Raw genomic sequence first — 12122 nt, forward strand, 5'->3', positions numbered from 1 at the left:
TCCAACAGTCTGTCATGCTCTGAAGTACATCTGCATGTTGATTTACTGCCTCATTTTCAGTGGGATGTGCATTTGGATGTGAATCCCAGTACAACCGGGTATGTGGTCCCCTTGATTCAGTGATGGGAAGGTACCCTGTCCCTCTCTCGACTCTCCCTCTCCCCCAGACAGTATCAGACCAGGGAAACAACGGCTCTGATCTGGCATGGGAAAATGCACAAAAGAGAGCAAGAGGGAAGGAGGGGCTCTTGCTATTCTGACAAATGCTTTTGCATTTTCCTAACGCAACAACTGTCACAGAGAAAAGTGAATCTCACCAATGTCTGGAGCATTGCTAATTTTGTTGTTGCAGAATTTTGTTGTTGCAGAATTGGTGATCATGGGAAGGAATGGGCCGGAAGTCACCCATCTCCTTCCCTCCAGCTAAGTTGCTCCCTGGCTGTGGCACAGGCTCACAACTCACACAAACCCACAGGCTTGAGAGACGGTCCAAATAAACTACTTTGCATTATGCAAATGCCAACCTGCAGCTGTAGCTGGCAGCTAGGTGACAGGACAGAGCAGGGAAAGGCGTGGGCTGACAGGTTATTAATACAGCTCATCTGCCATCATGAATCACTGACAGGATGAGGGAGGCTGATCAAAGGAAGGGACCAACAATAGGTACTAACAACCACCATGGCTTATTTGTGGAACTACTTATAGAATTGTGCTTTTTCTGGTCCCATTGGGCAGTTGCTGCCTTCATCAAAAGGGCGAAAATACAAGGTTAAGCATCATCAGAGGGCCACGCCATAACAGTAGCACTTAACTCGTTTTTGACCAGTCTGTCCTTTTGTTTATTAAAGGTAAAGGTAAAGGGACCCCTGACCGTTGCGGCGCTCATCTCGCTTTATTGGCCAAGGGAGCCGGCATACAGCTTCCGGATCATGTGGCCAGCATGACTAAGCTGCTTCTCGCGAACCAAGGCAGCACACGGAAATGCCGTTTACCTTCCCGCCAGAGCGGTACCTATTTATCTACTTGCACCTTGACATGCTTTCGAACTGCTAGGTTGGCAGGAGCAGGGACCGAGCAACGGGAGCTCACCCCATCTCAGGTATTCGAACTGCCGACCTTCTGATCGGCAACTCCTAGGCTCTGTGGTTTAACCCACAGCGCCACCCGTGTCCCTTTTGTTTATGAGGTTGTTCTAAATGCCCAGCCCCAATGTAACAACAAATAAAGTGACCCCTCCCCCCAAAAAACACCCCATACCCTTCCTTAGGGTGCTTTCCTGCAGGGAATCTCTTATATTTCTCAGTGCTGTCATTTTTTAAGACAAAGGGCAGGATCCAGCAAACCCAGTGTGCTAGCAGAAGGGCTCTAGCTAGTGCAAGGGGCTTCCCCGCCTCCTCCCTCTGTGTCCCCCTCCCCAAAACCTGTCTTGGGGGGTCAGGAGAACCTGTAGAACAGCATGGGGGGACTGGGAAACATAAATGCCTGCACTGAATTCCTCCTCTGCTATTCAGAATAGACCTACTCTGCTCTGAACTGAACGTGACTAAGTTAGGGCCATTAATTTCAGTAGATCTGCTCTGTGTAAAATTTAGTTGACTAACACCCATAGAAAATGAGAGAGCGGAAACCCAAAACCAATCACTCATCCTCAAAGGTCTGGATGAACAGATACGCTTTTAGCTGGTGATGAAATGATAGCTATTGGGGGGGGTGTCAAATGCTGCTCTGACAGGTAAAAACCCTGCCCAGCAACACCACCAGATGAGCCATAATAACCAATGATGGTCTGCAAGGTGGGCTCCCGCTGCAGTTCCTGAGGCATAATACTCCTGAGGCAGTATTGGAAGAGGCACCCTGTAAGTGCCTAAATTCCAAGCTGTTGAAAGACCCCCACCCTAATGCCTGTTGAAGTGCCTTGAAGCGCCTGTTACATTCAAATCCCAAACTGTGGTTAATCTTACGCACCGTTTGTAAACCATAGTTTCAAGTTGCCTTGTTTCCAGGAATCATAGCTAAGATGAACCTCAGTTGGTTCAGCTCGTGGCAAACTGCAGTTGGTATAAAATAGAACCAGGGACCTCTGATCTCTTTGCAGCGAAGCTGGAGGAAGAAGGGGGAACATGGAAGCTAAGGGGGACAATAGGCTCGTTCTTGGAAAGCTCAACATAGGTTGCTCCATCCAAAACCTCCAATACTCTGTAAGATTACACACATGCCACCCAATTGTGTCAAATCTCAATAAACTGTGGATGGCCATCTGCCATGGGGTGATATGATAGCCATGTTCAAATATATAAAAGGATGTCACATAGAGGAGGGAGAAAGGTTGTTTTCTGCTGCTCCAGAGAAGCAGACACGGAGCAATGGATCCAAACTACAAGAAAGAAGATTCCACCTAAACATTAGGAAGAACTTCCTGACAGTAAGAGCCGTTCGACAGTGGAATTTGCTGCCAAGGAGTGTGGTGGAGTCTCCTTCTTTGGGGGTCTTTAAGCAGAGGCTTGACAACCATATGTCAGGAGTGCTCTGATGGTGTTTCCTGCTTGGCAGGGGGTTGGACTCGATGGCCCTTGTGGTCTCTTCCAACTCTATGATTCTATGATTCTATGGATGTTTTCGCTGAGATTCCTGCATTGCAGGGGGTTGGATGAGAAGACCCTTGGGGTCCCTTCTGATTACAATTCTAGGATTTCAGTCCTAGTTTTTAAAAAGCAGCAGCTCCCTTTGCCAGTGAAGCTCCCCACTTCAGAGGTTTCCTCCCACCCTCTTGTAATCTTCCATAGCCCAAGTTACCTCTAGGGACAACAGAAACACCTTAGCTCAGACTTCTCCTTCCTGGTGCATTCCAGATGTTTTGGGCAGTAATTCCTAGCAGCCCAATGTTGACTGGGAGATAGCGAGTGCTGTCTTAACTGTTAGAATATTTTACATTATCTGCCCTGAGTTAGAAAAGGCTCTGTATCTAAATTAGTAAGACAGTGTTGATTTCATGCAGGGTATGGGCACAGGGCATTTTTGTGTGTGTACCCAAGTTATGCTCTAAAAATAGTCTCTTTCTGAATCAAGAAAACAGTAAACAGAAAGTGGTAAGAGCATTACATCCTCAACAAAAAAAAATATGATTATGATGACAAGGTTGCCTCAAATAATGAGGCTTGCTATTTAAATAGAGTCATTTTATTCTTTTAAAGTAACTTTGTAACCTTTGAGTTTTCAGGGGAAGTGGGGAACGTGTGACTGATCTGTGTGATCCTCACCTGATTTCATTTAGGGACCATCCCTAAATATAAAGTGGAATGCCAAAATATTGGAGACCCAGAACATCAAACAGATGCCTCTTTCTTGGCTACAGGAAACTCTAGGGTCACTTTACAGATGCAACCACACGCCAGCAAACGGGTGATTGTGGTAGATTGGGAGGTCTTGGGTAACAAACCAGCTGCTCCAAAAGATCAGACTTATTGCAGTCAGGAACGTCCCAGGAAGCTCATTAAATAGCCAGCGTTGTCTAATCTCCCTGCAAACAAAATGAGGATGCTTTGCTGCTGAAATAATAATAATAATAATAATAATAATAGTAACAACAACAACAACAACAACAACAACAACAATTTATTTATACCCTGCCCATCTGGCTGGGTTTCCCCAGCCACTCTGGGCAGCTTCCAACAAAACACTAAAATACAATAACCTATTAAACATTAAAAGCTTCCCTAAACAGGGCTGCCTTCAGATGTCTTCTAAAAGTTTGGTAGTTATTTTTCTCTTTGACATCTGGTGGGAGGGCGTTCCACAGGGCGGGTGCCACTACCGAGAAGGCCCTCTGCCTGGTTCCCTGTAACTTGAAACCAAGCTTTCAGATGGGAGGAAACCAGGAGTCATTTGAGAGGTTAGCTATATTGTAAGGAATGGAGGTTGAAAGAGGCCAAATCTGAACAGCAGGATAAGGAAGTTTAAAGGATGAAGTGGAGTAGCAGTTAAACAGTGTAAAGATCATACACTATCTCACAGCATAGGTTTAAAGGCTACTAATACTGACTGCCGTAGGCAAGAATTAATACATTTCATGTTTCGAATTCTGCTTCTCACGAGGCTTCCTCTGGGTTTCTTTGTTTTACGATATGAAGTAATAGGTAAACTACTGTATTATAAGTGAAAAATGTGCAGGAGAAGGCAGATTCACAAATTAATAGTAGTAGTAGTAAAGGTTCTCCTTGTCTGTCCTAGGACAGCTTCCTTCTTGCGTTTATCAATTCCCAACTCAGGAGTGGCAGAATGTACAGCTCCTTTTCTACCTAAATAGAACACTGCTTCTTTAAGAAGAGGGTTGGACTAGATGACCCTTGGGGTCCCTTCCAACTCTACAATTCTATGGACCACCACAACAGAAAGCCATGGGTTTCAGTTAAAGTGCTTAGGGCAGGGACAATAGCTCAGTTTTATAGCTTCAAATTGTTTCCAGGTGCTGTAAGTGCACCAATAGAACCCTAAAGAACTGAGTGAAGAGCTGGACTGGGAAGTTCTGGATGTGAACCCCTGCCTAGTTCTGATGCTTTCTCTCCCCCCAATTGCCTCTCTTTTTCAGCTCAAACTCCCTTGCAAGGTTGTTGTGACATTAAAGCAGGGCGCCTCCTGCTCTCAATGCTGTCTTCTATTCCCTGGAAGGAAGGGCTGGATAAAAGGGGTCGAGAGGGAGGGGAAAATCAATCATACAGGGCAGTCCTCTCCTGCTGGCTTTAAGTTGAACTCCCATCCCCTGTTTAAGCTGTGGGCTGCCATTCTGAAATGCTGCTGCCACTTTTACCTGTGACTGAGTGCTCACACAGCGCTTTGCACTTCAACAAACCAGCTCTCTACATGCCTGCAAATGGCTCCTTAAACCAACTGGCATATAGGGAACAGGTCAGAGGGATGCACTCTTGTGGTTCAGTTAAGGGAGGCAGTTGCATGTGTGAGGGGCGTCTACGAGGTACTTGCACGAACATCCCCGAGTGAACACCTTACAAGCCTCTGCAAGGAGGCTCACCTGTGTTTTTAGAAACCTGGGATGCTTTCAAATCAAACCATTTAGCAATTTCTCACTAAGTTTGTGGAGCAGAAGTTTTCCAGCAGCCTGAACGCTTTCTTGTCTTCCTCCTCGGTCTCTGGAGGTGATGGAGGTGCCAGGATCGCAGGCATTTCATTACAGTATATGGCTGCAAGGTGGGGGACTGCGTGGGCTGATTGGGCATGCACAGTGATTAAAAGCAGCCATCTCCCCAAGGCTCCATCTGTACCAGAAAATGTGGCTTTGTGCTGGTATATAAGAACAGGCAATCAATATGCTTTACTGATGCCTGAGTTGCTGAGAAAGATCTCAAGACCAGAGCTGTGCCCGTAGATCACAGGGCCTGCAGGGACTTGAGTCAGTGTACTGAGTCCGGAGAAGCGGCTCTCAGGTCTCACTTTTTTGTGTGCTTTGCGTGGGAAGAGGTGAATTTGCAGCATTTGAAAACAGCTGATTGAATTGCTCCTTTAGTTTGCATGCTGTAAGGTGATCACTTTTTAAACAGTACAGTGGTACCTCGGTTTTCAAAAAGCTTAGGTCACGAATAACTTGGAACCTGAATGCTGCAAAACTGGAAGCAGATGTTCCGGTTTTCGAACTTTTTTTCAGAAACCAAACATGCTCTGTTTTGTTTTGTTTTTAATGTATTTGTATTAAAGATTTTCTTGATTTATGTCTCTCTCATATTTTTCCCATGTGACTTCTTTTTTTTTTTACAAATCAGTTTCATTTGTTGAGACATTAGGAAGAAAAGGGGGAAAGAGGTGGAGGGGGGGAAAGATGAGTGGGGGTGGGGTCGGGTGGCAATGCTTCTATTTTACTTAAAATATGTCGGGTTTTGTGTCAGTGTTGCTTGTGCAGGTTCTCTGATGTTCACTTGTGTTCCTTTGGTGGTGAGAGAGATTGGGGTTGGCCTAGGGTGTGGTTATTCATTTGTGGTTGGCTGTGGTGGTCTTTGTTTTCATGTGTGAGTGGGGTGGGTGGGTGTTTTGGATCAGGTTAGCCATACTGATTTGTATGCTGTTGGTGGATTTTTGTCATTGTCTTGTTGGGCTGTGTATGTGATAAAGGGGAGCCATACTGGGGTGACGGCGTCTTTTTCTATTTGTCCCCATGTCAGTTTCAGTTTATTGGTTAATTTTTCTAGTAAGGCCGGTTCCCATACTATTTGGTACCATTGGTCCATGCTTACTCCTGACAGGTCTCTCCAGTGTCTGGCTATGATGCTTCTGGCTGCTGAGAGTAGGTGGGTTCTGAGTTCTTTGTGGTGTAAATGGGCATTGTTGTCTTGGAAGATGTTTAGTAGAGCCAATTCAGGGGTTATTTCTAATACTTGCTTGGTTATTTTACATATTTCTCGTTTGGCTGTAGTCCAGAATAGTTGGATTTTGGAACACTCCTACCACATGTGGAGGTATGTGCCTGTGGAGGTGCACCCTCTCCAGCATTTTGGTGAGGTTCCTGGGCGAATTAGTGCTAGTTTTCTTGGTGTTAGGTACCACCTGTAGGTGATTTTCAGAGTGAGTTCTTTTCTTTTTGTTGATATGGATTTAAAGGGGGGTTTAGACCACATTCTGGTCCATTGAGTGGGGTTAATCTCATAGCCTATGTTTTCCTCCCATTTATTTATTTTTTATGTCTAGGAAGGTTGTGGGATTTTGGAGTAGTATTTTGTATATTGTGGATACCATCCCTTTATCGTGTCCCATTGTTGTTAGGAGGAGGTTTTCAAAGGTTGTTAGGGACCTAGTTGCTGCTGATTTTACTACTGGATTGTTTAAGAGGGCATGTAATTGGTGATGTGTTAACCAGGTCATTTGGATAAAACATGCTCCATTTTGAGTCCCCCTGTGTTTCCTGTTGCACTGCTAATTGCCCCCCCCCATTGTAATTCAAGCCTTCTGTTTCCGATTGCAGTGTTCTGAGGTGATATTTGGAGCTTATATCTGGTGCTTTTGTTTTTGCTATTTATTTTGCATTTTTTGTTTTGAGGCTTTTTCATTTAATTTGTTTTTGTGACTGTGTGGATCCCAGTTCAGCTACTGACTGACTGACTGACTGACTGATTGATTGATTGATTGATTGATTGATTGACTGACTGATTGTGTGACTGTGGAAATGGATAAAAGCCCCCCATCCAAACAATGACTCATCAGTACAAGTAAGAAATTTTTTAAATTTTAATTTTTATAACCTACAATACTCTCGTAAGATAGTAAAAATCATGTTAAATTGCTGTTTTAGGGGTTGTTTTTAAAAGTCTGGAAGTTTGCATTACTTTCTATGGGAAAGAGTGCCTTGGTTTTGGAACAGACTTCCGGAACAGATTAAGTTTGAGAACCAAGGTACCACTGTATGCGTAAGAGGGTGCATGTTTAAGAGACAAACAAAAGCATCAAGCAGAAGGGCTCTTTGTAATTTGAAAGCTTACACAGTTTTACGACAGCAGCTCCGATTCAGCTTTAAAAAGTGGGTTTTCACAGGGAAAGCTCAGGGCAAAAAAATCACACACACCCCAAAAAACCCTCCCTGCTTGGACATGGAACATTAAAGCATAGAGCACTGCCTGGAAAGAGTGAGGCAAAAGGTCGGTGTGGATAAGCCCCAAGTCTCAGAAGAGGCTTGCCTTTTGAACTGCAACGGAAAAGGCAGAGGCCTGACTGCGCCGAGAGTTGCTCACTACTGATGTATTGCATTTTTGAAATTTGCCACCCAGAGTAGAAACTGAAGCTATTAAAGTGCACACAAGAAAAACCAGGCAGATCATTACATACCATAAAATGCTTGTTATGGAGAGAAGAAATGTGCTTCCAAAACTAGAAACTAGATTGCGTTCCAGTTCTGATGCACTGACCTGGAAGCCCTGACACAAAACTGTTTGGGGGTGGGGGAGAGTGTGTATGCTCAGGTGCACTTTTCTTATCCATCCCAAGATAAGGGCTGGCACTGAAAACGAGGTTCAGATCTCAGCATTTTTTTAAGCTCCTAGCCAGATTTAAGCACTATGTGTATCTCCTGCAGGTCAACAAAAATGACCTGTTATTTGCTCATTGCAATCTAAAAGAAAATAGAACTCGAAGAACCCATCAAAATGTATCCTCAGAATCTTCTTGAGCCACACACGGTAGATATTTTCCAATGTGCAGAATGACAGCTGTCAAACTGGAAAGCTCACTTAAGAACAGGGCTGGGATGAGTTAATAAGGACCTTCTTGGACAAAACAAGAAAAGCACCTGCTTGAGGCATTTGGGAGGCACTATTTTTAAACAAAGGATACTCCAAAATCTTTTTAAAAAAAGCTTATTGGAGGCAACAATTCACTCGGCACAGATCTTTGTCAGACTCCCCACTTGTAAGCAGAAGTAGAGTGATTATGAAGGAACTAGGTAAATAGCAAAAGGTGGATAGAGGCAATGCTGTTTTCCATCAGCTGCTTCCTGGCTCGTTTCTCCATCTCCCATGCATTAAAAAAGAAGAGGAGAAAATTGCTACCTTGCAGAACTAATGAGCTATTAAACAGCATGAAACCTACAAGAGGTTGCCCATCCCAGCGCCAAGTGCCCTATTTGCTGGTGCAATGGATCCCTTCAGCCCATTACAGAGCTACAAACAGCATCCAAGAGGATGCTATTAAAATAGAAAGAATGATGCTGGGGAGTCTTTGAAGTAAATTATTAATACACCAAGCCTGAATTGGCCCCGTAAGACCATTGCCTGCAGTCTCTCTCCTAACAATGTGGTATTATGCAGGAGAGGGGCAGGGATTGGGCACCAAGGAGGTTCACTCACAGTTTAATCTTAACCAGAGTTGAGTACAATAATCTGTCCGGAGGAACAAGACCTAGTGTCGCTCTGAGGCACTGGAGGAAATTAAAACAGCACACAGACACAGTCGTCCAGCATTGCACAGAGTGCTGGACCAGATCTTTTTTTTAAAGGGGGTCCCAGGGAATCCATAAGTGCTGGGGCTTTGAAACTATATATATATATTCTGGCGTCCACATGGTGTCCACTCAGGCAAGTGGCGGTCCTCACTCCCCCCGCCCCCCCCAAATTAAATTCAGATTATCCTAATCTAATAAGAGAAGACAATCCAATAAAAAGTCACATGTTGGGTGTGGCAGCCTCAGGTGCATTGTGTGGACAGGTTTGTTGACATGCATGGCAATGTTTTTGTGAGTGCTGCCTAGGGCCCCATTTCCATTTGGCCTCCATTGACCAAAGCATCCTGCCCTTTGCTACCCATCATGGGATTTAAAAAAAAAAGTTATTAATTCTTTTTTAAAAAATTAAAAAATTGCCTTTGCAAGTACAGGAGGTGGGAAATAGAAGAAAGAGCAGACCCTCATGAATGCAACTCCATTTCACAATTTTCCAGTTCTTCCACCCATTCACCAGTACTTCCTTTGACCCCAGCCCTCTTGCTGGTTTGTGGGGCAGGGGGATACATTCTCCAGAGCCTTCTTCTCAATGCCAACAGGTGTTTCAACTGCCAGTGTTGTTGTTAAAAATTATTAGTTGCTTTATCTTGCTCAAGGCCACCTGAAGCGACTTGCAACCAGTACTGCTCTGAGCATCACAGGCATTCTGGTGTAATGGGGTTAAAGGCTGTTGAGAGCAGAATCATCCCTCTGTTTGTAGCTGGTATTTCTAAAATGCTATCTACATAGAGTAAGAGATAAGGTACTTCTCTTGTGAACTGTAGCCTGTAAAGTACATGACAGCACACACACCCTGCCTGTTTTGGCAGTCCCAGACAGGCAGCAAAAACAGATTTATCATGTTCCTGGTGAGTCGCAAATATAGCTGGTGGGCTGCATTTACCTTGGTGGATTACAAGGGACCTTGGTGGATTACCTTGGTGGATTACAGGGGACCACACGCTTTATTATTTATCTTGCACCATCAACAATTAATGTGCTTTGCAGAATAACAGCACAAGGGTCCCTTCTGCCTTTTCACATTTGAGCCCACCAAATCATATTTTTTTGTGTTGTTGTTCAGGGTTAGGTCAGCAAGTGCCAGAAAATGTTCCCAAGTTACTTCCCCACCTCCATAAATATAAGTATACATATTAAGAATGCATCTAGCATGGAGAAACATGTGTGAAGCAGGGAGCCAGCACACGGATATGGCTACAGTGACTCCCCTGATCATACTAACATTTCTCAACACAACCACAGGCATGCAGCTTGGCTCTGCTCACGCATAAAGGAAATGGTGTGAAACAGACCTAAGAAATCAGGACAGCTGTTTCCAGGTCTCAACAGCACTTTAGCAGCAGAGCCCAAATGCCTGCTACACAGCAGCCATCTTGGGCCAAATCATCACATCCACCTACCTCTGAATCCACCAGGGAGCATGAACCACAACTACCAGTTGGGATACATCACTGAGTCATGTGCCCTGTGGTTTTTCCCCCCCATGGAGAGGTAAACAGGCAGTGCTTGCACTTCTTGTACAAGCTAATTTACTAAACTATGGTTTGTGGCTTCATGTTCCATGCAAGGGTAGCCAACTTGGTGCCCTCCAGATGTTGTTAGCATCCCTCTCCACTGGACAGGCTGGCTGGGGCTGAGAGAAGTTGAAGTCAAACAACATCTGGGCTACTCCTGGTCAACAATGTAAACCAGGCAGACAATAAAGTTTAAGGGCTACAGCTTGAGGCAGCAACCAGAATCTCCCAAGAGGCCTTTGAAACTCTGTCCGTGAGGAATCACTTTGTTTTCCTTTTCTGTTACAGCTGAATGTAACATGCTCTTTAGACAAGAGCATCTCTTCATGCTCCATCGGTCCTCTTGAAAGAAATGTCAATAGAGCCAATAAGATACTGTTCTAGGCAAGAGAAGAGAATAAAAATAGCACACATAGGCCTACCTGTTTTGATAGGTATCAAATTATTTATCAGAAGTTCGGTCAGCAAGAGCTCCAAACTAGCCAAATGTATTCGGTAAATCCTTCCCCACAACTTTCTGTGTTCCATATATATTTACATTATCTCAAAGAAAATTCAAGTATCATATCCAAACATTATATGTTGCCCCCCCTTCATTTTCTTACACCGGGGACTGGAAATGCTTTGGATTTCAGTGAGGGAGGGATAGTCCATAGGCAGTCCTCTATCACAAAGGGCATATCTAGCTTCTTGGCTTGTCATGAAGCTATGAATACATGGGGGGGGGGGGCGGGCGTGAGTGCAGTTGCTGAAGAAAAGCACTTTTGTAATGGTCCGTGTTGCTGTGTGGAACCAGCCATGGAAATAGATGTCTGTCCGCTTGCTCCAGCATTGGGCATATGCCTGAAGCTGTTTTTGCTGTAAATAAAAATATTTTACTTGCATTTGTTTTTTACGACTGTTGCGGCTGAGGACAAAGGCTTGACTGTAAGTAAACTATAAGTTTTAAACTTACTTTTCAGTCTGTAGACTGCTTCCTTGAAAAACGGAGAAACAAAGGGGAAGATCAGCCTAACAGCTAATTCCTATGCCTTCAATTAAACAGTGTAAAATGGGATTAAAACTCTGCTCAGCCCTGTGCTTTTAAACACAAGCGGTAAGCTGATCCTTTTGTCTGTTAAGCCACACACTTGAGCCTGTAAGGGGATGAAATAATAGTCCCTTGCCCTCACCTTGGGACAGCCCCTGCCTCTCAGGCCTAGCCTACTTCACAGGGTTGTCATGGGGATGAAATGAGGAAGAAGAGGAAAACCACAGAGAGCCACTTTTAGCTCCTTGGAGAAAGTGGTGGGATGTGAACATAATTAATAAATAAATAAAATGAGGCCTCCTAGCCCCAACAGTCTGTGGGTATGAAGTGTTAGAATTCCTGATCTATGATTACAGTCATGGGATTTTGTTTATCACATGATGGTATATGTTTTGACTCCACAGAGTGGGAAGTGACGGAGACAGGATGTTTGTGTTACTGTGTTCCGTGAAGTGGGACTATTGTCCTTTGTTCTTTTCTCTCTCTTTGCTGTCTGATGCTAGAGAAAGAGGGAGCCATGTTGCAGTGCTCTGTGTGTGTTTATATGTAAATAAAGTAGATTAGCTAAAATGCTGAGTTGCTTAGGTCT

General features: G+C 44.3%; 1 protein-coding gene across 2 annotated transcripts in view; it reads right to left on the reverse strand.

The window, feature by feature from the left end:
- The window catches only part of PDE4A (phosphodiesterase 4A), a 367050-nt gene that overhangs the window by 132097 nt on the left and 222831 nt on the right, over positions 1-12122 (reverse strand). The window lies entirely within an intron of this gene.

Source organism: Podarcis tiliguerta, assembly GCF_965153285.1.
Source record: "Podarcis tiliguerta genome assembly, chromosome: 17".
NCBI lineage: Eukaryota > Metazoa > Chordata > Lepidosauria > Squamata > Lacertidae > Podarcis > Podarcis tiliguerta.